Source organism: Panthera onca, chromosome F1, assembly GCF_046562875.1.
Source record: "Panthera onca isolate mPanOnc1 chromosome F1, mPanOnc1 haplotype 2, whole genome shotgun sequence".
NCBI classification, from domain to species: domain Eukaryota; kingdom Metazoa; phylum Chordata; class Mammalia; order Carnivora; family Felidae; genus Panthera; species Panthera onca.
This window is the reverse complement of record NC_138355.1, coordinates 33,557,375-33,580,002: the sequence shown is the minus strand read 5'-3', so window position 1 is coordinate 33,580,002 and position 22,628 is coordinate 33,557,375. Positions and strand designations below refer to the sequence as shown.

Below are 22,628 nucleotides of genomic sequence, written 5' to 3'. Positions count from 1 at the left end.
GGGGGGAGGGGAGGGGTCTCTTCTGTTGGTTAAGGGAATGGTGGCCACGGGGCGGGGCCTGGGGCACGGGTGAGGAAGGAAGACAGCCAGAGACCTACACACATCCACTGTTTCCTCCAGCGAAACAAGGTTCACAACCCCAGGCTGGAGAATTATTGGAGTGAGTCAAGTCATTCTTAAAGAAGGAAACATGCCCGGTGAGGAAAACAACCTAGAATCATTAACCCAGAGCCTCGGAGAAGACTGGGAGCTGCAGGGGGACAGAATTAATGGTTTACTCTTAACCAGCTTTCCCCTGGATTCAAGGTGGGGAAATTACAAAAAGACCACATCACATTCTTTTGATCCTGTGATTCCACCCAGGCAAGTGCAGGTAAACACTGGTCTGGAAGAAGAAATTGCAATAAAGACATCTGCATAGAACTTAGTCGTTTAATGGCGCGTAGGTTCTTTAATGTACGTGCCTCCTTCTGCTTCTCACATGTCTCCACTTTGCAGATGGGCAAATGGGGGTTCAGAGCATTTGAAAGACTTGCTCAAGGTGGAGGTGATGGTGCAGAGAGGGGATGATGCAACTCCTTTCATGTATCACCTACTGAGTGCCAACTCCACATCCCACAGGGAGGGACAGGGACAATGGAGAAAATAGGGCAGGCTTGGGTCATCATCACAATGCTCAGTGACAGATACAATGAGAGATGCATGTTCAGGGAACAGGATCTATTTAGAGGAGGGGTTCTGGGGCATGGGAAGGAGTCTTGGGTCAGAGAAGGGTTCACAGAGGAACTGGCAGTTTTAAGAATGACTAGGTCTCTGCCAGGTGGAGGAGGCATGGGGAGTAAGGGCAAAGCTGGAGGAGGTGCAGGTCACAGAAAAGGATGCGTGCAAAGTACGAAGCCTTGAAATATTACGATGTGTTGAGCAACTACAGGATTTCAGTATTGCTGGTTGGAGCACAAGGGGAGAAGAGGGACATGAGGCTGGAGAATCAGGCAGCTGGATCTTCGGGCACCTGGGGTGCTGCGTGAATGTCCAGGATTTGGGGAGCCATTGAAGGCCAGCGTCTGACGGGAGTAAGTTCTCTCTGGCTCCAGAGTGGACAGCTGATGGACAGGGGGCTGTCTGGAGACAGGGGATCCTCCAGGAAGCCATTCCATTAATCCTGCCCAGAGATGGGGAATCCTGATCCTGGGTGGCAGTGGGGGAAACGGAAGGGAGGTGGGGTCCAGAGGTGTGAAATGATGGAACAGGACAATTTCCACCCCACATCCTGAAAGACCGGGAGATCATGGTGTAGGCTCAGCTAAAGGAGGCGGAAATGACAAAAGTGGAAGGCCCTCACTCTGTGGAAAGCAAGGAGGAACGTGTTAAGATATAAAACAGCTTCTAGGTGGCTAAGGGGTAAAACACCAGGACAAGGCAGCCAAAGGGAACTGGAGAGGAGAGGAGACACTGCCTGAACTGTTCCTTGCCCATGGGGACAGGAGGTATTCCCACAGAACCCTCCTCACTGTGCCCAAGAGTCGCCCGGCAGAGCCCCTTGTGGCCACATCCTGGTAATGCAGACTGCTGCTTGAAAGAGAAGAGCCAGGACTGAGGCTGAGTGGCAGTCACGCCTTCCCTTTGTCACACCACAGTTAGCATAACACCAATCCCAGAGGTGTGAGCTGGGAGGGAGGGGTCTGAGTCAAGAGGATGCACCTCATCCAGGCTGCAGGGCTCCAAGCCTCTGGCAGAATGTGGAGTGACCACAAGACGGGTGCCCTGGGAGGTTGGGGGTTCTGACCCAAGGGACAGAGTGACCATCAAGAAAAGAGGTAGGGTCTGGGGTGCCTGGGTGGCTCAGTCGGTTAAGTGTCCGAGTTCGGCTCAGGTCATGATCTCGCAGTCTGTGGGTTCGAGCCCCGCGTCGGGCTATGTGCTGACAGCTCAGAGCCTGGAGCCTGCTTCAGATTCTGTGTCTCCCTCTCTCTCTGCCCCTCCCCGACTTGTACTCTGTCTCTGTCTCTTGAAAATAAATAAACGTTAAAAAATTAAAAAAAAAAAACGAATAGAGGTAGGGTGGAGTTATGGTCAGGGTCCCTCTGCAACCTAGAAGTCATTCGAGAAACAACTGTTGAACACCTACTGTGGGCAAGATAGGAAATCAGGGCCCATGAAGATGTTCATGTACACACACACACACACACACACACACACACACACACGCCAGTACCACAAGCCAAAGTGTGGCAGTGGCCTTGGGCAGTGTATAGAAAGAGGCATCACAGAGAAGGGAAGGTCTGAGCAGAGAGATGATGGAGAAAAAAAAAAGACTTGGGCATTTTGGGATCTTGGGAGATGTTTCTAGATGACAGACAAGTGCAGTGTGCCCAGGATGTAATGTGCTTAGGGGATGGGGGGGGGTGACGTGTGGGGTGGGGGAGTGAGAGCGTGGTGGGAAATGAGGCTGGAAGGGGAGACGAGGCCAGAATGCTGCATAAACCCCTGAACCCCCTGATCTTCACTACTGCAGATGGAACCCGTAATGCAGAGGTGAGGGGGATATAGAGCTGGATTTTCCTGGAGAAGAGCACAAGACCCGAAAATGTGTTATAGAGGTGCATGTCTTCCCACACTCTCTAAGTGGGTGTCTTCTCACAGGTGTGCTGGGGTGCTGATACCCATCATCTTTGGGGCACCTGGACGACCTACCAGTTGGTTTTGGCTGCCAATAGCCCCATCTGATACCCCGGAATGCCCTTCCAGTGTTGCCATTTTCTACATGTGCCATGGCCTGCAAAAGGCTGGGAAAGACCCTCCTCGATATGCACGTCACGTGCACACAGTGCGGTTGGCAGCAAAGAGCCACTGAGAAGCACCTTCCTTGGTGGGCTGGCCTGTTCCCCACAGTTCCAGTCGCTGCTGGCCACGTCACCCTGGTTTTCTTCTCCCACGGGCATCGCCACAGGCCCAGCACCTTGCCATAATGCAATTTACACTGGTTTTGGAAAGTTTTTCATAAAAAAAAAAACGCTTTATGAAGCCAAATTCATTTTTGAAAGACTTATCCTTTGCTTTGAGAGTATGTCTTTCCTCCTGTTTTTAACATTTTAGTTTGAAGTATAACATATGTACCCAAAACCCCCACATAACTAGCACCAGTGATGAATCAGAACATCAACACAGGGGCTCCTGGGTGGCTCAGTTGGTTGAGCATCCGACTTTAGCTCAGGGCATGATCCTGTGGTTCATGGGTTCGAGCCCCACAGTGGGCTCGTTGCTGACAGCTCGGAGCCTGGAGCCTGCTTCAGATTCTGTGTGTGTGTGTGTGTGTGTGTGTGTGTGTGTGTGTGTGTGTGTGTGTGTCTGCCCCTCCCCCGCTTTCTCGCGTGTGTGCTCTCTCTCTTTCAAAAATAAACAAACATTAAAAAAAAAAGAACCTCACCACAACTCTAGAAGCCCCCCTCATGTTCTCTTTCAGTCACTACCGCCAAAGGTAAACATTATCCTGACTTCTAACACCATAGATTCATTTTGCTTTGTTTTTCAACTTTATGCCAACGGAATCACACTGTATATATTCTTTGACTCTGGTTTCTTTCCCTCAGCCTCCTATTCGTGAGATTTGCTCAGGATTTTTTTTCTGGCAACAATTCATTCATTCTCATTGCCATACAGTATTTCATTGCAAAAATATTCTCCCATTTATTTATTCATTCAGCTGCTGGAGGGTGTTTGGGTTGTTTCCAATTTTTGACTATTAGGAATCGTGCTGCTATGAACATTTATATGCAGACCTTTGGGTAAAAATATACATAAAATTCTGTCAGGCATATACTTCGAAATGGAATTGAATATATGCATATGTTCAGTTTTAGATGATATCCCAAAGTGACTGTGCCATTACACACGCCTGCCAGGAACGCGTGAGCCTTCTGGTTGTCACATCCTTGCCAACATTTGATGTTGCTCATCTCTTTCCTTTGAAAACCATTCTGGTGGGGTGAAGTGCCTTTTTTCCCTTTCTCACAAAAAATGCACTTTTTAAAAATAAGTTTATTTATTTATTTTTGAGAGAGAGAGCACGTGCGTGCGCACACGCGGGGGAGAGGGGCAGAGAGAGAGGGAGAGAGAGGGAATCCCACTAACAGTGCAGAGCCTGAAGCAGGGCTCAAACTCATGAACCATGAGGTCATGACCTGAGTTGAAACCAAGAGTCGGATGGTTAACTGACTGAGCCACCCTGGCGCCCCTAAAAACATACTTTTCAAAAACATATATGGCGACCATGGAAAATGGTAATTGTGTTATAATATCCTGAATAGGGAAAGTTAGAGGTTGGCTTTCAAGTTAGTTTTGAAATCTCATACATCTCTGAGATCTTAAGTGTTGTTCATACATTTTCAAGGTTTCTCATTTCAAGGAAGCTTATGTTTTTATACGCCTCTCCTACCATCCCGTTCCAGCGACCTTTTGCTTTATAACAAACTACCCCCAAAAACTTTGTGACCCCCAAAAATGGTATCTCATACATTCTTCTACACCAGGAATTTGGACAAGGCTTACCTGGGAGCACTGGCTTCTGCTGCTCATGGTATCGAGTGAGGTGGTTCAGTAGTCTGGTCCGGAGAGTCAAGGAGAGCTCCATCCCTGTGTCTGGTGCCTTGAAGAAAATGGCCATAAGGTGGGATTATCAAGAGGCATGCTTCCATGGGGCCTTCTGGCATGATGGTCACAGGTAGTCAGACTGGCTTCCCTCAGAGCAAATATCCCAAGATCACCAAGGGGAAGCTGCTTCTGGCTGAGCCTCAGAAGTCACCCGGCATAACTGCTACTGCATTCTGCTGGTTACAAGCAAGTCATAAGAGCAACCCAGATTTAAAGGGAGAGCAATTACAGTCCACCTCTTCAGAGGGAAATGGCAAGATCACATTGTGAAAGGGCATGGGGGGTGGCAATATTGCTGTGGCCTTCTTTGGAAAATACAATTTGCCACCCCCCCCCCATGCTAACAAAGCCCCCTGGCCAGGATGTACCTAAGGAGCCCTGAGGTCATTGCAGCCACCTCCATCTTTCATACTTTCCCTCTCCTTAACTCCCTCTCTTATGTTCTTACCTCTTTTCACTTTACTTTCTTACTCCCTTCTTTTCTTCCCCCTTTCAATGAACCAAACTCACAAGGAATCCCACTGGGCATTTCTTAGTCCTCTTCTCCCCATCCCTCCCTACATATCCCCAAGCTCTTTGACCCTCTGGTGATAGAATACTGGGACACCTGGAACCATACATCACATGTCAGGCCCGGAAAGGTCTTGACTAATCCCAGATGTAGTTTACATATGAGGAAGTTGAGGCCTAGAGAGGACAGGGGCTTTCCCAAGGTCCTACTTCAAGTAAGTGGCAGAGTTCTGGTGAGCACAGCCCAAAACCTAGCCCACAGTGGGTCCCAAAGAATACCAATGACTTTTCCTTCCATTTCTGACTTCCTGGAACTAGAACCATTGTTTCTGTTTCACATTCATTGCCTCAACATTACAATCTCTTTTTGGCTTCTTGGTCAAGGACAGAAACCAGTCTGGCAGGCCTCTGTTCCCAGAGAGGCCTGTCCCAGTCCTGGCCCAGGTCCGGGCCTTCAGAGATGGGTGGGGGTCTTGTGGATAGAGCAAAGCGGGATTAGCTCAACCGGTCCCCCTCCAACCAACTGACTGCACCCAGACACAATTACTCCTTTCTGTTGCTGAAATCCAAGAATCCTCTAAACTTGAGTATCAACTAGCAACCGGTTTTGGACTTTTCTGCGTATCCAACAGGGATGGTGAATTTAACTTAAGCTGATGACGACAGAAGTCGGGCTAAGGATAAATCTGGAGTGACATAGGGCCAGGAGTCACAACTCTATGTCCAGGCCGAGAGACAGAGACTCTGTTACGTTACAACCTGTTTCGTCTGATAACTCCACTCGGGAGGAGGTGAGGGCCCAGAGGGTGAATCCCAGGCTGGGCCACCAGACATCGCACAGCATCAGGGGCTGAACTTCAAGGGAAAAGCAAGGGCTGGAGAAAATGGGGGTGGGGGGTGGCACATTGGGATCTCAGTAGTAAGGACGTGGAGAACAGCCTGCTAAGAAGCCTCTCCGAACTTTTTGTGATCTACCAGCTCAGTGCTTTAGGCCACAAGATAGCAGCGGTGTAAATCGGTGATAAGCTGAGACTGAGACTGAGGCATGCTGTCAGGGAAGTCACCTTGGGCCAAGAGGGAGTCCTGGAGGTGTCTGTGTGTGAGAGACAGAGGGGAGAAATGGCATATGTTGAGGACTCTGTTGACAGGAAAGGATCCACCGGTCACTCCTGCATCCAGGCGCAGTGTGGCCTTCTATCCTTCCCTACGCCCCTTCCTTCCCTCCCTTCCAGCAGCCTTCTGCAGCTCTGACTGACAGGAGGCCCAGAACAGGGAGAGATATCACTAATGACGCTTAGTCCTTCCTTGCCCACAGAGGCCATGCCCAAAGACCCTCCCCAGAATCCCTTTGCTGGGAGTGGTCCAGATAAGTCGTGCAGGGTTCCCTGCCTTTCTTCCTGGTAGGGTCCCTCCTTCCAGCTCTTGTGCCTGCCAAACGAAAGAGCAATTTCTTTTCCCTTCATACTCCCCTCCTGGAAAGAGAGGAAAAAAAGGAAACCACATCACTACCCGTGTCATTTCCCAGCCTGTGGTTGGCCAGAGCCCGCGCCTGGCCCTCGTCCACACGGCCTGCTGCCGTGGCTGTATCCACTTGAGCTGAAAGTGTATGAGCAGCTGCCACACTGGGCACGAAGCCAAGAAACGGGGAGCCCACCCCGTGTCTCCTTCCAAGTTCTGCAGTCTGTTCCTTGCATCTTATGGGGCTGCCACGTATAATGACAGTAGTATCTATTGAGTGCTTCCTCTCTGGCAGCCGCTGTTCTAAAAACTCTACAGGGGCTGTTGTGTTTAGTTCTTTTCCCACAGCTCTATGAAGTCGGCATTATTATTCCCATTTTACAGATGAAGGAATTGAGGCACAGACAAGTTCAAATAACTTACCCAAGGCTTCCAGTGGTGGAGCCAGGATTAAATCCCAAGACGTCTCACACTGGGGCTCACCCCCCAGGCCCCAGGGTGGGCTGACTCTGTGAAGTACGTGGCCTTAGAAGGTATCTGCCCCTGCACCCTGGTGAATGGCCAGCCTTTAGCCAGCAGGCAGTCAACAAACTCCATGGCTTAGAATACTGGGCTCCATATCAGGCACCACCCTCTCCCCCTGGCCCTGGGGGCCCCTCCATCTCCCTCCACTCCTTGCCTCTCACTCAGGCCCAGGGTGTCTTGGCCACTGGAGGAATGAGGTGCATATGTGGGCAGAGTGGCTTGTTCCTTCTAGTTCCACACTGCCGACATCTGTCTTACCTGGGACCGCTAAAAAATCTGTCATAGGCACTTTCAGGCTGTGACACCTCAGACCATCCCTGGACAGACCCAAGGGATGACTTTCCGGGCCCAGCAAGAAACCCTTGTCTAAGAGAAAGGAAAGGAATGGGCTCCAGAAAATCTGCCCCGCCACTCCCCCACTAACTGTGACCACTAACTTCCTAGATAACAGATGATCACTCTCCAATCTAACTAGCCACACAGAGCTTCCCCACCCATTCCTGCTCCCTTTCCCCTCTTTCCTTTTCCTACCCCAAGGCTCCCCTCCCTGGTCTGTCTCCATGTCCAGTGAGGCTCTCTGTCATCCCTCCTTCCATCCCGCCTCTGACTTCACTGCTTCCTTCTGATTTTTACTCGGATCTGAGGATTCCTCCTCACCCACTCCTGTCCCACCAAAACTAACCCCCAAAGCTTGCTTCATGACTCAAATCCCCTCTGCTAGGCTCTACCACATTGAGGGTGAAGGTTCAGGGTGTGGAAAACAGAGGCCCCCTGAGAGTTCTCAGTGGACCCAGAGTGAGGATCTACAGGTCAAGTGGATGACAAAACCTCTTGCCTACAAGTCAGGGCCACCACTCTTGCTCTCTCTGAGGCCGAGGCTGCCTCTCTCTGCCACCTCTGTGGGGCACAAAAGCTGGAGCCCATTTGCATTAATTCTCTGAGTTGCTTTGACTCAGAGTCCGGGACTCAGAAGCATGCTAATTTTATGCAAACGAATGCAAATGAATATAGAAAACTAGGCGACCCTGAATTTACTGGAAATCAGAGGCTCCGCTGACGGGAAGACTTACAGAAATTTTGGAATCTACTTCCCAAGAGAAATGTAAAAATAGTGTGGCCTCCAGTTAGGGGTTGGGGAGGGACATAGCTGGAAGACATTCAGAGAAAGGAACACAGTCTGGGTTTCCTAGTCGTTTCTAAGTGACCCAGCAAAAGTCAGAGGAAGGAAAAGCATCTGGCCACCAAACCTTCCCCCTTTCTCCTCTCTTGGAGCTGAGCTTGGCGTTCAGCTCCTCGCCCTGCCGCAACCACCCTACAGTGTACGTCTTGGAGAGCAGAGAACACAGGACATTAAGGCATCTTTGGAAACAGGCATTTTGTTTATATCCCGCTTCCCATGACAACCTCCCACTATTATCTTCTCCCCTTACATCTCCTACATTGACCTTCTTCTGCTTGTTCCTCGTTGGATCTGACTGGTGAACTGAACAGAATGTTCTGGAACCTGACCTGGAGGGTTAGGGAGTCTGGATATTCATATAAAGAAGACCTCAGAGGATATCTCTTGGATAGGTCAACCCAGGCACAAAGGCTTAGGCACCTCATTTCCAGGAGGAGAGAGAAAAGGACCACTCTGAGAAAGAACAGGGGAGAGGAAGTGGCCCCAGAAGCAACAGTCCATTCTTCTGACCCTAAACTGAGATGTTCTGAATAACTTCAAAAGGCAGACACTGCCCTTTTCTTAAAGATTTCAAAAGAAGGAAAGAATTTTCCAAAATACTTCCAACAGTCTACTCATTCTCATCAGAATGTTTTTACCTATATTAACATAAATGTCTGATGCTACTATGGAAGTACCTTTTTTTCTGGTTATTTTCCTCCAAATAAATAGCTCCTAGATATTAAGGTAATACTCCAGCAAACCCTTAACACACACCATGAAAAGACCTGAAGACAACTTCCCCGAGATTTAGTGACCACTCACCAATTCCTGGCGAGGAAATCATTCAGACTAAGCCCTTCACCCCCAGGTGAAAAGGAGCAGTGAGTATTCATCCATGTTCTCTTAACTAGGTAGAAAGCTTACTGAGGCCCAACTGCCAACCAGGTAGTGTTTGGGGTTACCCAGAGGAAGAGAAAAGTGCTGATTTGTACACTTATAAGAGAAGGGCATACTTGTATATCAAGCATGCTATGTATATCATATCCTTCAAGTCTTATAACAGCCCCACTAGATACAGAACATTCCCATTGTACAGGTGAGGAGATTAAGGCTAAGAGAATTGAAGTCATTTACCCAAGATCACACACCTGTGGCAGAATAATATCCATATTCTCCTTTTCTTTCTAAGCACATGTTCACCTACATTTCCCAGCCCTCTTGTTGTTAAAGACTGGCCAAGTGACTGAGTTCTGGCCAATGAAATGGGGACAGAGATGATTTTTTGCCACTTCCAGGCCTGGCCCATAAAAATCTGGCAGATGGTCCTTCATCCCCTTTCCTGTCACTATCTGGATGGCCCAGGCACCACAAAGCCACATGATTAAGATGGGAGGAGCTTGGTCCCTGAATGACTCAGTGGAGCAGAGCACCCTTCACCCTGCCCTCTGCCACCTGCACTGGACTCCGACTTGGATGAGTAAATCTTCACTGTTTGAAGCTACTGAGATTTTAGCCTATCTGGACTAACTACCTGGTGAAGGCAAGATCTGAAACCAAGTCCACCAAACTCCAAAGACCATTCTTTCTCGTTAAGCCTTCTTGCTACACAATACAGCAGAAATATAAAGGTTGAACTATAAAATATTATCTAATCTCACAGTTCACTTCTTCCCCATCCATGCTTCTCCTACAACCAAAATCTAGAATCCTAAAGATTTTAGAAGAAATTTAAAGATTTAGAACAAAATCAAGGAAGCAATCAACAAATATTGATTGACTGCATACTACCTGCTGAGCAAGGAGAAACCCTTTTATCGTTCATGCCAAGAAGGGTCCTCCCCACCTTCACCTGAGGCTCCATTCCATGGGTGTGGGGGCTATGAATTTGGAGGACATTGAGTACAGCCATGGCCATCATCAAAGCATGCAAAAGCCATCATGATTTGCCACTCACCACTGCATCCCATCATCCCTATGCCAAGTCAAAGAGAGTTGAGTCAACATCATACAAGCACAACACTCTGATCACGGCAAGAAGAAACATATGTAATCAGTCAACCTTTCCTCCACAGGCAGTTAGTCTATTAAATATAAGTTAAGACTGACCAGTAGTTTGGGCATGATAGAATCGGCACAATCTGATTCTTAAAAGAGAAGGAGACAAAGGATTATTGACGAGAAGGATTATTGGCAATGAAGGAGTAAAAGGTTTTTAAATTTTCTATTGAGATAGGAAATCCTGCAAGTGTAATTTGTGGGGGCTGGAAGACCTCCCCTGCTACCCACATCTGACATTTCCCTCTCTACATTCTCTACATTCAAGGATTTGTCCTCGGTCTTAACACACTCTGTCTCTCTCCCTTAAAATGATGATCTCTCTAGAGAGAGATCTTATTAGTCTTATTAGTCAACTATATCTCCTTGTAATGCAGGACTTGGTGGGAACCGATATTTATTGAGCCCTTAATATATGCCCATTATAGTTCCAGGATCTTAAAAATCATGAGTACCTCCTATATAACATGGGCATGGTGCCTGCAGCAGTGAACCAGGGAATAGCAGGTACCTGCCTATGACCAGTCATTCCTGGCACAGCTGTGCTAGCCACCAGCATTCACATGGCCCAACACTCCTGGGACACCTGGAGTACGTGACAACCTGTGTCCCACCAACAAGCACTGACAGACCTCAGAATCCTGCTGCCTGCTCAGCCCACCAGGGCTTCATCCACCCAGGATTGCCCCAACTCACTTAGGGCCCCAGCATCAGGCCTCCACTAGCTGCTTGAGAGGCTTGAAGTCATGACCTCTGCCCTGTGCTCTCCCAGATGGGATAGGGTGGAGATGGAGGGTAGGGTGGCAGGCAGGTATGGTCCTTTTCTTTTTATCAACATGATTCTTATTGTTGATTCTCCCCTGGCTTAATGCGTTGTTTGGGGAGAATCTGATTTTATATTTGGGAAGAAGAAGAACAACGATTTTCAATCTGAAAAAATTTAAAATATATTACTTTACTCAAGTTTCGTATTTTACAGATGGGTAAATTGAGACTCAGAGAAGCTTTGTAATGGTCCCTGGCCACAGTGGCAGAAGTTAAGTTTGAGCATAACTTTGTCTTTGATTCCGAAGTCCTTGCTCATAGCACTACGCCAGTGTTTCTTAAACTGGGCTGATCTTCGGAATCACCAAGGGAATAGTTAAAAATACACATTCGTGGTCCTAAAATACAGATTCCTGAATCACTCTCCAGGGGCAGGGCTCAGCAATCTGTGTTTCCACACACCCCAGGTGCAGCTGAAGATGAGCCAAACTGGAGATACACTCCACTGTACCTTGCAGTGGGAAAGAACAGAGGGCAAGTTGAGTGGGTACACCAAGGAAATGAGGGGAGAAGAGAATGGAAGGGTCTTCTGTGCTGTTGCCCAGGGCTGACCCTGCCCAAACACTGGTGCCTGCCACTTAGTAGTTAAGGTCCTAACATAGGACCTGGAGGACAATTAATGACATCAAGGAAAGGCCTTTCCAGTCAGCTGTTTTCCTTACATCTCTACTGTGGAAAGAGGATATCATGCCTGTGGAATTCAGCTGCAAAGAGTCATCTCCAGATCTATTTTTAAATTCTCCAGAAACGAAGAAAGAAAAGCCTGTAAAGGTTTGGAATGTGCTCATCATTTTCCTGATTCAGGAAAACTGCTTTGATTTAGTGCTCGTTTCTTGCAAGCCTGTGCTCACAAATTGGCTGAGCGTGAGGTTTGTGGGCAATGGGGGAGTTTCAGCTGAAGGAGACTGAGTCACAGAGGACTTCAGATGGCAGGAGGGAGGGCTCCCCATCTCCCCCTTCTCTGAATCCTCCTTGTCTGTGCCCAGGGTCCAGAGCTTCCTCAGGCCTGGTGATCTGAGCACCTCCCCCAGAGCTCCTGATAAGAGACTTTGTGATGGTCCCTCAGGAGGCTTATATTTAATGGACCTGATAATCTGAGGGAAGAAGTTGTTTTAAAGAGGATTAAAATTGGGCTCTCTGCTCCTCTCTGTTCGACAGACAGCTGCATCTTCTGGTGCAGTGCCAGCCATGTTCCCAAGACACGATGGTGAAGGTCAGAGTAAATGGATTTGGCCATATTGGGCACCTGGTCACAAGGGCTGCTTTTAACTCTGGCAAAGTGGATATTGTCACCATCAGTGACTTCTTAATAGACCTCAGTTACATGGTCTTCATGTTCCAGTACGATTCCAGCCGCTGCAATTTCAATAGCACAGTCAAGGCTGAGAACAGGAAACTTGTCATCAATAGAAAGCCCATACACTTCTTCCAAGAATGAAATCCCACCAACATCAGATGGGGTGACGCTGGTGCTGAAGATGTTGTGTAGTCCACTGGGGTCTTTACCTCCACGAAGAAGGCTGGGGCTCGCTTGAAGGGTGAGGCCAAGAGGGTCATTATCTCTGCCCCTTCTGCTGATGCCCCCATGTTTGTGATGGGTGTGAACCAGAGAAGTATGACAACTCACTCAAGATTTTCAGCAACGCCTCCTGTACCACCAATTGCTTGGCCCATCTGGCCAAGGTCATCCATGACAACTTTGGCATTGTGGAGGGACTCATGACCACAGTCCATGCCATCACTGCTACCCAAAAGACCACAGATGGCCCTTCTGGAAAACCGTGTGATGGCTGAGGGACTGCCCAGAACATCATCTCTGCTTCTACTGGTGCTGCCAATGCTGTAGGCAATGTCATCCCTGAGTTGGTTGAATGGGAAGATCATGGAATGGCCTTCAGTGTCCCCAACCCCAATGTTGTGGATCTGACCTGCCACCTGGAGAAAGCTGCCAAATACAGTCACATCTAGAAGGTGGTGACGCAGGCATCAGAGGACCCCCTCAAGGGCATCCTGGGGCACACCGAGGACCAGGTTGTCTCCTGCAACTTTAACGGTGGCACTGACTCTTCCACCTCTGATACTGGGGCTGGCATTCCCCTCAATGACCACTTTTTCAAGCTTGTTTCTTGGTATGATAGTGAATTTGGCTCTAGCAACTGAGTGGTGGCCCTGATGGTCTACATGGCCTCTAAGGAGTAAGAGCCCCCTGGACCACCAGCCCCAGTAAAAGCAATAGATGAGAAAGGTGCTCAGCTGCTGGGGAGTCCTTGCCCCAGTTCATCCCCAAACACAATGAGAATCTCCTAACCTCTACACAGTTTCCATCCCAGACTCCCCTGAAGAAGGAGGGGGAACTGGGGAGCCGTACCTTATCATGTACCATCAATAAAGTATACTGTACCCAACAAGAACAACAGCAACAGTTGATTAAAATCACATAGTGATTGGATTTGAATATTCGAGTTGAGAGTTTAACTGATAAGAGAATGTTTCTTTTTAGATAATTGCAATAATGACTGTTGTTGAGTTTCTTTGCCCATGTTGAGTGTGCACCGAGGGGAAGGGTTGAAGTATTTGAAAAGTCTAAATTGTAGTGGATGCAGGAAAAGACGTTTGATATTCCTTACGTGATGACCTCCTTTACTAAGTGTAAGGATAAATCCTACCCTGAAGCCTCCAGCAAAGAGGTCACTTAGTACCAATTAAAATCCAGTCCATCACCTACCTCAACAGATCCTGTGGCTTTGCCCTCTCCAGATCCAGGAGCAGCCTGCCAGGGGCTCTCAGTGCTCACTGGTGTGGCATCAGGATTCAATTTCACCGCAATGCACATTGCAGGAGGTCAGCCCTGGCTGGGGGCATTGAGCACGTACATGCATTTATGCTGTGTGTGTGTGTGTGTGTGTGTGTGTGTGTGTACACACACGCGCGCATGTGTGCACATGCACATCACTGGCTGGGAGCTCTCTTGCCCCAACCTTCCATCCATCCCAGACCTGGAATCTTGTGTTCAGGGATGTTGAGACTGATGCTGTGTGAGCTTGTGTTTGACTCATTTTATTTTTTTATTTTTTAAGCAAGCTTCATGCCCAGCACAGAGCCCAACATGGGGCTTGAACTCACAACCCCGAGATCAAGACCTGAGCTGAGATCAAGAGCAGGATGCTTCACGGCCTGAGCCACCCAAGTGCAACTGGAGGTCATGCGGATGACCAGAAGTTGTGCCTCAATATAACAGAACCAAGACCACTTGCTTCTCTCTGTCTAGCCAATTCAACCAGATGTAATTGGTGCCCCTACGGAGCCTCTGCTCCCATCACTACCCTCTCTTGGTGGCCCGTCAGAGAAGACCCTGGCGGAGAAGCAGCTCCCGTACCTTATCATGTACCATCAATAAAGTATACTGTACCCAACAAGAACGACAGCAACAGTTGACTAACCACATGGCTCCCCAGCCCAGCTTCCTCGCTGATACTGTTCCTTTCCAATGTCTGCTGTTTGTTTTTAACCATATCTATTTCCCTGAAGGTGTGAATAGCTAACCGCACTGCAAAGTTGGCTGACATAAACAGGTGTCAGTGTTACAATGAAATTAAACTTACCCCACGGTCAAAAAGACTTGCAAAATGATATGAAACATCTAGGTATTACTTTGCCTCCTGGTAATTAATCCTGGTGGACATAAACAAGCCCAACCCTGCCTTCCCATGTACTGCATCTCCCAAACTGCAGGCTTGATAGAGGCTTTTCCAATTCTTAGATATTAGCTGGGCTGTCTGGCTTTGCGTTGGCTGGACACCGTCCCACACTTTCTTTCCTATTGAAGGAGAATCTCCCAGTGTATAAGGTCTTGGTAGGTGGCTACGCTGGAGACCAAAAAGGCCAGGTGCCCCTCTACGCACCCAGGTGTCCGTGTCATCGGCCCGATTCAGTACAACATGCCCCAAGACTTCAATGTTGAACGAGTGGCACAAAGTGCAGAGGCACTAGAATTCTTTCACAGTGATGAGGGGTCCAGAGCAGGCCGGCCAAAAAGTATTTATTGTGCTTCCTGCTTCTTTCTGCAGACTCACCCTGTACCTCTTTCCGATAAATTCCCTTTCTGGTTGTAACAACCAGATGCTGTTTCTGATTCTTGCTCCTAAAATCATTCCCCCGGTTGTGGCAGGCACTATCGGTAGCCCAGCCAACAGGTGCTCCACCCCTTTCTTGCTAATAGAACCCCAAGGTTTCATTTGCTCATATATCCACCTGTTCCAAGGGGATGGATCATGACTAGTCAATCCCATCCTCCCGTCCAGTGATTGGTCTAGACCTATGACCCAGTTCTGGCCAAAGAGACCCAAGAGGAAGCTGCTAGATGGAAGCTTCTGGGAAAGATTTCCCTGCTGGAAAGGCTGTGCCCCTCCCCCATTTCTTCCTGCTTGAGAAGGAAAGCTTGGAGCCCCTGTAGCCATCTGGCCACCATGAGGGGACATAGCAGAAGCCCCAAAGAAGGCATGGAAAGAGAAGATGGAAAGAGCCTGAGCCCTTCATGACCTCCTGGAGACACCACACCAATCCCAGAACCACCTTCCTGTATTCTGTGGATTTGCTAATGAGTCAGCCCCTGTCATTTAGTTCTTTATTCCAAGTATTGTGTTATTTGCAACTGAAACATTTACACATACTGATTCACTGAATCTCACTGTTTTCCCAAATAATTAATCACACATCGTTGGAGCTAGAAGAGACCTGGGAGATCAGCTAGCTTCGAGTCACTTTTTAATAGAAGATGCTGAAGCAGAAGTGGAGGCAGAACCAGAAGAAGAACATGGGCCTCCTTAGTCCTACCCCATGGCGATTCCCCAACACCCTGAAGACTGAGCACCTAAGTCAGGGGCACTGGCCGACACCCACGGGGACAGATCCTGAATCCTGGCATCTGAGAGTTGTGGGCGAAGGGGCAAAAGAGAAGGGCAGAATGGGCTGGGCTTGGACAGGTCTGTGGCCAGAGACACCTGAGACATCAGAGCCTGAGGAAGGGCGAGATGTGTTTCCAGCTCTTTCTGTCAGGGCTCACGCGTGCGCACGTGCACACACACACGTACACACTTTCGCCCTGGGTTCCACTTCCCAGCCTCTTGAGCCTCTGGAATCTCCTGTTTCCTCACTGGCCTGGCAGCAGGGTTCTCTTTTTGTGGTTTTGGTTGGTCTCATACCCTGTATTTTGGTCTACTTCGCAATTTTTCTTGCCACGGTGTTTGGACCAAAGTCAGCTTGAAGAGAGGCTAGAAATTAACTCTTGTACTCTGCCAATCTGCAAAAGAGTGAACCAGACCTAGTGGGGACATTGGTCATAGAAAGCCACCAGCTGGCAAAGATGCCATTGTGCTGTGATCTCTTCAGAGGCTTCAGGAAGAACACCCCCATCCCCCCGCCGTCCCGCAGCTGCCACCCCAAATCACACTTCCTTTGCCTGGGAAAGCAGTGCTAAAGTTCCACCATTAGAGCTACAGTGTAAATGTTCCTGGGAGACGCATCAAGGTGGATGTGACCCTTTCAAGAGGGTAGACATTGAGAGGGATGAAAGTGGTATGATGGTTAATTCCATGTGTCAACCTGACGGGACTGCCCAGTGCCCAGATAGTTGGTCAGACATTGTTCTAGGTGTTTTGGGATGAGATGGACATTTAAATCGGTGGACTCTGAGTACTATTGGCTGACCTCATCCAATCGTTGAAGTCCTAAATGGAATAAAAAGACCAGCCTCTCCTGAGCGAGAGAGAATTCTCCAGCCAACTGCCTTCAGTCTTCATCTGCAGTATTGGCTCTTCCTGGTTCTACCACAGACAGTCTTTGGACAGGAGCATGTGTATAGATTATAGATCATAGATTATAGATACACCTTCTATTAAATCCATTCCTCTGGAGACCTTGACGAATATAAGTGGACCAGGTTTATTGGTGGGTCGAGGGCAGCAACGAAAGATTCCTTTTGTTATGCAGGATAGTCTCTGCGAGTCTGTCCTGCTCGCAGGGCACACACAGGGGAGCAGGAGGGCAGTGGGGACAGTTGCATCCTTCCAAGGGAAAAAGTTGGGGGAGGGAGAGGGCAGGGAGGAGGGTGGGAGGTATGTCAGGCCATAGTGGAGGACCACAGCCATCAGGGTGAGGAGTGGACAGTCACCTATAGTAGTGGCCAAGGAGTCCCTAGAGGTTCTTGAGGAGGAGAGTCGCATAATCCAAACACTAAATCTGATGGCTGCGGGAGGGATTGAATGAGGGGACTCAGGTCAGGGAGTCCCAGGGAAGACCCGTGAAGGGCTGAGCCTGGGCATTGGGGGCGATGGTAGACCGATCATGAGGAAGGAACAAAGTAGAATCCAAGTGGCCAAGTTCCCAAGGACACGATGGAGGGATGCTGACTCCATGGAAGGAAACTAAAAAGTGAGGCCAGCGAGCTGGTTTGTAGGGAAGAACTACCGAGTACAAGGTGCTTGCAGGCCATCCAAGTGGAAATATTATTGCCATTATTATTGGCCAACATACACTGAGAACATACTGTCTACCAGGCAACATGTTAAGCCCTTCACATTCATTATCTCATTTATTCCTCACAGCCTCCCAATGGGAAATGTTATTATTATCCCCATTTTACAGATGAGAAAACTAACTCTCTGAGAAGTTAAGCCCTGGCCAAGTTCCCACAGCTAATAAGAACCCAGGTTTCTTACGCCAAAACTTCTAACCACCTCTAAGCTCTGGCACTTGGGCAAGAGGCCTGAAGGTGGTCCATGGCCACAGAGACGACAAGAGGGGTCTTAGGAATATCTGGCACCTCCAAGGAAAGTTGGAGGAGGAAATGGACAGGAGAACTAATCTTTATTTAATACCCGTAGACAAGTCACTTAACTATCACCCTGTGTCACTTAGCCTTTAATCAGACCTCAAAGAGCCAATTTCCCCACTTAGCAGGATTGGTGTGGGGTCTGGGGTCGGTGGTGATATCCCACTGACAGCTCACTAGCCACAGTGCAGAGTCACCGTCACCTGAGCACGAAGGAGGCTCCTTCCACTCTCCAACTGAAATCCCCAGATTCTCTCTCTCTCTCTTTTCTCATCAGGAGTTCTTTTCTAGTTGTGAGTCAGGGACAAAACTTTGAAGCAAAATCCGGATAGCAGATGCAGAGGTGGGGAGCAGGTTTGAGGGTCGTTGTAGTTTTCAGTGATTCCTCGGGGCTTCAGAGATAGTCTGGGAGGGGGAGGCTTTGAGGAGACAAGAGAGCAGAGGTGACGGCCAGAGAAGAAGGGGAGACAGAGACAGAGAAATGGGGAAGGAAGACTCGAGGCAGCTGGGGCCACAGAAGCATTTGCCCTCTCTCCACCCTCCCTCTTATCCATCAACGTCCCCACACTGGGCTTCTGGACTCCCTTTTCATCTTCTAAAAGAAAAGAAACTTAAGAAAACACTGGAACTGGAACCAAACTGACCCCTTTTCCCTTAAAGCCCGTCCCATAGCCGCGTCCCCCAGGCATAACCTTCAATGCCTCTTCCTTTCTCATCCACATCTCTGCAGGAGTCCAGAGCAGACCAGTTAGCCTCAGAAACTCCTCCATCAGGCCTTCCCTGTGACCCCATGAGAAAAGGGGTGAATCCCGGGCACCTGAAGGAAAGCTCCTACTTGCCTACCTTCACCCTCATTCATGGCCTGGCGAGGAGAAGCGGGGACGAATGGGAGGTAACCCACCTCAGTCCTTCCCGAGTGGAGTCCGTCTTCATCACCCAGGCCTGTGTTCCCAGGGCCCAGCACACTCGGGGTTTCTGACAAGGATTTGTGGGACAGATGAACGAACGAACAAACATGAAATGGAAGGTGCCAAGGGCAGAGGCTGCCGGATGGAGGAGCCTCCAGTCTCCCTGGCTGGCACAGCAGTGAGTCACATGGCTCTCCACACCTCCAAGGCAAAGCCCTGAAAACCATTACCAAGCCACCTGCTCTGACTCCAGCCCAGCTTTCGTGCCCCGGCTGCAGGGTTCACACACTGGGTGCCCGTCCCTTGGACCAGCGGCCTCGCCTCCGGTACCCAACACCCCCAGCCAGATCCAGTCTCAGACCTTCTGCTATAGTCCTATTTGGGCGAGGCTGTGGGGTAGAAGCTCCCAGCAGGCAGGGACTTGGGCTCACCGCCTGTGTACCCCCAGGGACAGGCTGACCGTAGGGACGGGGACGGACAGACTCACCGTAGGGACGGGGATGGATGTCAAAGGGGAAGAATGGCTCATTAGGTGCCAGCATCTTGAACACACAGCTGGCATTCAGGCCACACAGCAATTCTGGGAGGCAGGTCATCCTCAGCCCGTTTTTGCAGAAAAGGAAATAAGCACAGGCAAAGAAATTGAGAGATTTTTTAAAGCCTGCCTAGCTGTTTTGGCAGCAGAAACCTGGGGTTTGTTCAAACCAGCTCTTTTGTTCTAAAGGCCTTGTTCTTTCTACCAACCATAGGAACTCAATCTGGGAACCCTGGTGTCCTGGAGTCCAGGCAATCAGTGCTCCACCCCTCCCCCCTCCAGGCTGAGTCGGGGAGGGCAGCAGCTCCTTTTAGACCTCAAGGTGGCTCGCTCACGTGTTGCTCAGACCAGGTCTCTGTGGCCTCTCGGATGCTGGGATGGGGAAAGGGGACTCCTTCTGAGACCCACAGGGCCTGGGTAGGGTCTGGATGCCAAGGGGGGGTTGGGGAGAACTGCTGACTCTACCCCAAACCCCATAGGCCTCCTCCTCTTGCTGGGGCCTGGGGGCCCAGAGCAAGCAGCCAGAGGTCAGGACACAACTCATGCTCTGGAAGTACTCAGCATCCCATGGGTGAGAAGAGAGAGAGAGAGAGAGTCAAAGAACCTGGCTAGGGGAGACCATTCGGCCCTTGACCCCAAACCGGGTGAGCACATGGGCCGGCAGAGCCAGCCTCTATAAGCATGCTCGTGTGTCTGAGGGCAGCTGGAAAGGGCCCCGGGCATAGTCCAACCCCAGCCGAGTCTGTGCCTCGCCTCCCAGAGCTCTGGACCCCTGAGCAAGTCACCTCGCCTCTGTGAGATGCCCTTCGGATGACGGCAAGGAGCCTCAGATGAGATGGTGAGCGCGAGTGAAGCACCGCCCAGCAAAGCACGTGAAAGAAATGAACAGAAGAAGACATTCAATTAACCTTTGTTACATGGAGCTCTTCCTATTACTAGCCGGGTGCAGGGTATGCAACTTTCACTTAGTTGGATTCGGGTTAATACTCCCCCATATTTCCTCATTCTTCCTTTTAATGCATACCTGGGTGATTGGGGAATGGCAGTGAACGTTAATTGAGGGTCTACTATGTGCTGGATTAGCCTTTCTCCGAGTTCGGTTCCTGGACAGATTGTACCAACATCTCCAGAGATGCAAATTAGAAATGCAAATTCTTGAGCCTCACCCCAGAAAAACGGATTCAGAAACTCTGGGTGAGGCCCAATGACTAGTACTTCAGTAAGTTCTCTGCTGATGCTAATGCATGCTAAATCCACTGTTCTACATGTTTTACACGAGTACCTCAATTAATTCCCCCCCAAAAAAAAGCCTTCGGAGGTAGGAATTAATATCTCCGATTTGCAGATGAGAAACAAGGTTTGGTGAAGTTAGTACCTTGCCCCAGGTCCACACCATGCCCTTTTTTCCTCGCTACGGCGATGCCTACCAGGAGTGGGACAGTTTTGTTCCAAGAGGGCCTCCTACGGGCAGGTGTGGGAGGCGGGAGTGACTGTGACGATGGAACGTTCTTCTGGGCTGAAGAATAGCACAGCCAGATACTTTTACATGGTGTGCAAGACCAACCAGACTGTTACCTTATGAAAAGAGGCAAATGTTTAGTGCTACGGCTGTCCTACTATCGAGCTGGCATTCAGAAGGCATCACTGCTAGCTTGCAGTGCACCCAGAGCACCTGCCATCTGCCAATCATGAGTGTCCGCAGCATTGAGACCTGTTGCAGTGACGACACCATCGATGACGTATTGAGCTCCTGCTGAAGACACTGCTCTAAGGGATTTGTAATTTAATCTCCACCCAGTGTTACTACACCCTCTTCCAGGTGAGAAAATGGAGGTCAAGAGAGGCTTGGGGACAAAAGCTCACAATCAAGGGGGTAGGGGTCTGGCCTGCCCGGATCTAAGGATCATTCCTTCCATTATGCTTCCATTATGAGAAGGCAGTTCTCCGAGCCAGGCAGATCTTGGCACCCAGGCCCACTTCCCCCGTGGGCTCCCTGCACCAGGAGGAAGCCAGTGGGGGCCCACCAACGCAGGGGCGGAGAGCTCCGGGTACCCGAGCCAGAGGAGCCCAGGCGCGCCCCGTCCGCGGCCACAAGATGGCGCTGTGGTTCAGGAGACTCCGGGGCTGGCCTGACACCAGCTCCGAGGACCGGAGACCAGCACCCACAGGATCAGGCCGGCCCCAAGAGAGGGACCCCCAGGTCGCGGAAAACGGTCGTGGAGGAGACTCCCCGCTCCCTCCCGCTGCCGGCCGCGTTCGGGAAGCTAGACCCCTCGGGGCAGGGACTCCGCCGGGACTCCCAGGCAGGGCCCCCGGGGCGGGCCGAGCGGCTTCTCGCTCCCTCCCTCTGTCCCCCAGCGCCTCCCCGCCGCCGGCCGGTCCCAGCCCACTGCCCTCCCACGTTACACGTCATTTCAGTCCGCTCCCAAGGCGAGGATTTTAAATATTGCAAAACGAAGCCTCAGAAATGACCTCTTTGCAGCTCAATACTATTGCAATACTGTTGCATGGTTAGCAGATGGTGACTCCACTTAATCATGGTGAGCACTGAGTAATGTATGAAATTGTCCGCTCACTAGGCTATACTCCTGAAACGAATACAAACAACATTGTATGCCAACTCTACTTCGATCTTAAGAAAAATTTTTAATTACAATTCACATGATCTCTTCACCCTCAGGCACCCTCCGACTTTAAAACTCAGCCATCGAAGTTTTTTTCTTTATGTCAAAAATCAGTTACAAATAGGAGTCAGAGTCCCGGCGCCTGCTTTCCCAAAGTCTTTTCCCATCACTTAAGAAAAGCATGCACGGGTACGTTTGTGCACAGGCGCACTTGATGAGGCGGAACTCTGAGTTCGAATCCTGTATCTGCCATTAAAATTGTAGGGGCACCTGGGTGGCTCAGCCGGTGTAGCGTCAGACTTGGGCTCGGGTCATGATCTTGCTTCTTGTGGGTTGTGGCTTGAGTTCGAGCCCCGGGTGATGATCTGACGGCTTGTGAGTTGGAGCCCACCTACCCCCCTCGGGCTCTGTGCTGACAGCTCAGAGCCTGGAGCCTGCTTCTTGGTCTGGGTCTCTCTCTCTCTCTCTGCCCCTCCCCCTCTCATGCTGCCTCTCTCTGTCTCTCAAAAATAAATAAACATTAAAAAAAAAAAAGAAGACATATAAA

At 49.8% G+C, this 22,628-nt stretch overlaps 1 long non-coding RNA gene and 1 pseudogene across 1 annotated transcript; both read left to right on the top strand.

Annotated features, from left to right (window-relative positions):
* Positions 1-1,511: 1,511 nt before the first annotated feature.
* Positions 1,512-14,676, top strand: LOC132686228 (uncharacterized). The gene is made up of 3 exons (XR_009613523.3): positions 1,512-1,817; positions 4,530-4,666; positions 14,263-14,676. It is a non-coding gene; the product is annotated as an uncharacterized LOC132686228 (long non-coding RNA).
* On the top strand, positions 12,352-13,487 carry LOC132686226 (glyceraldehyde-3-phosphate dehydrogenase pseudogene; annotated as a pseudogene).
* Positions 14,677-22,628: the final 7,952 nt, after the last annotated feature.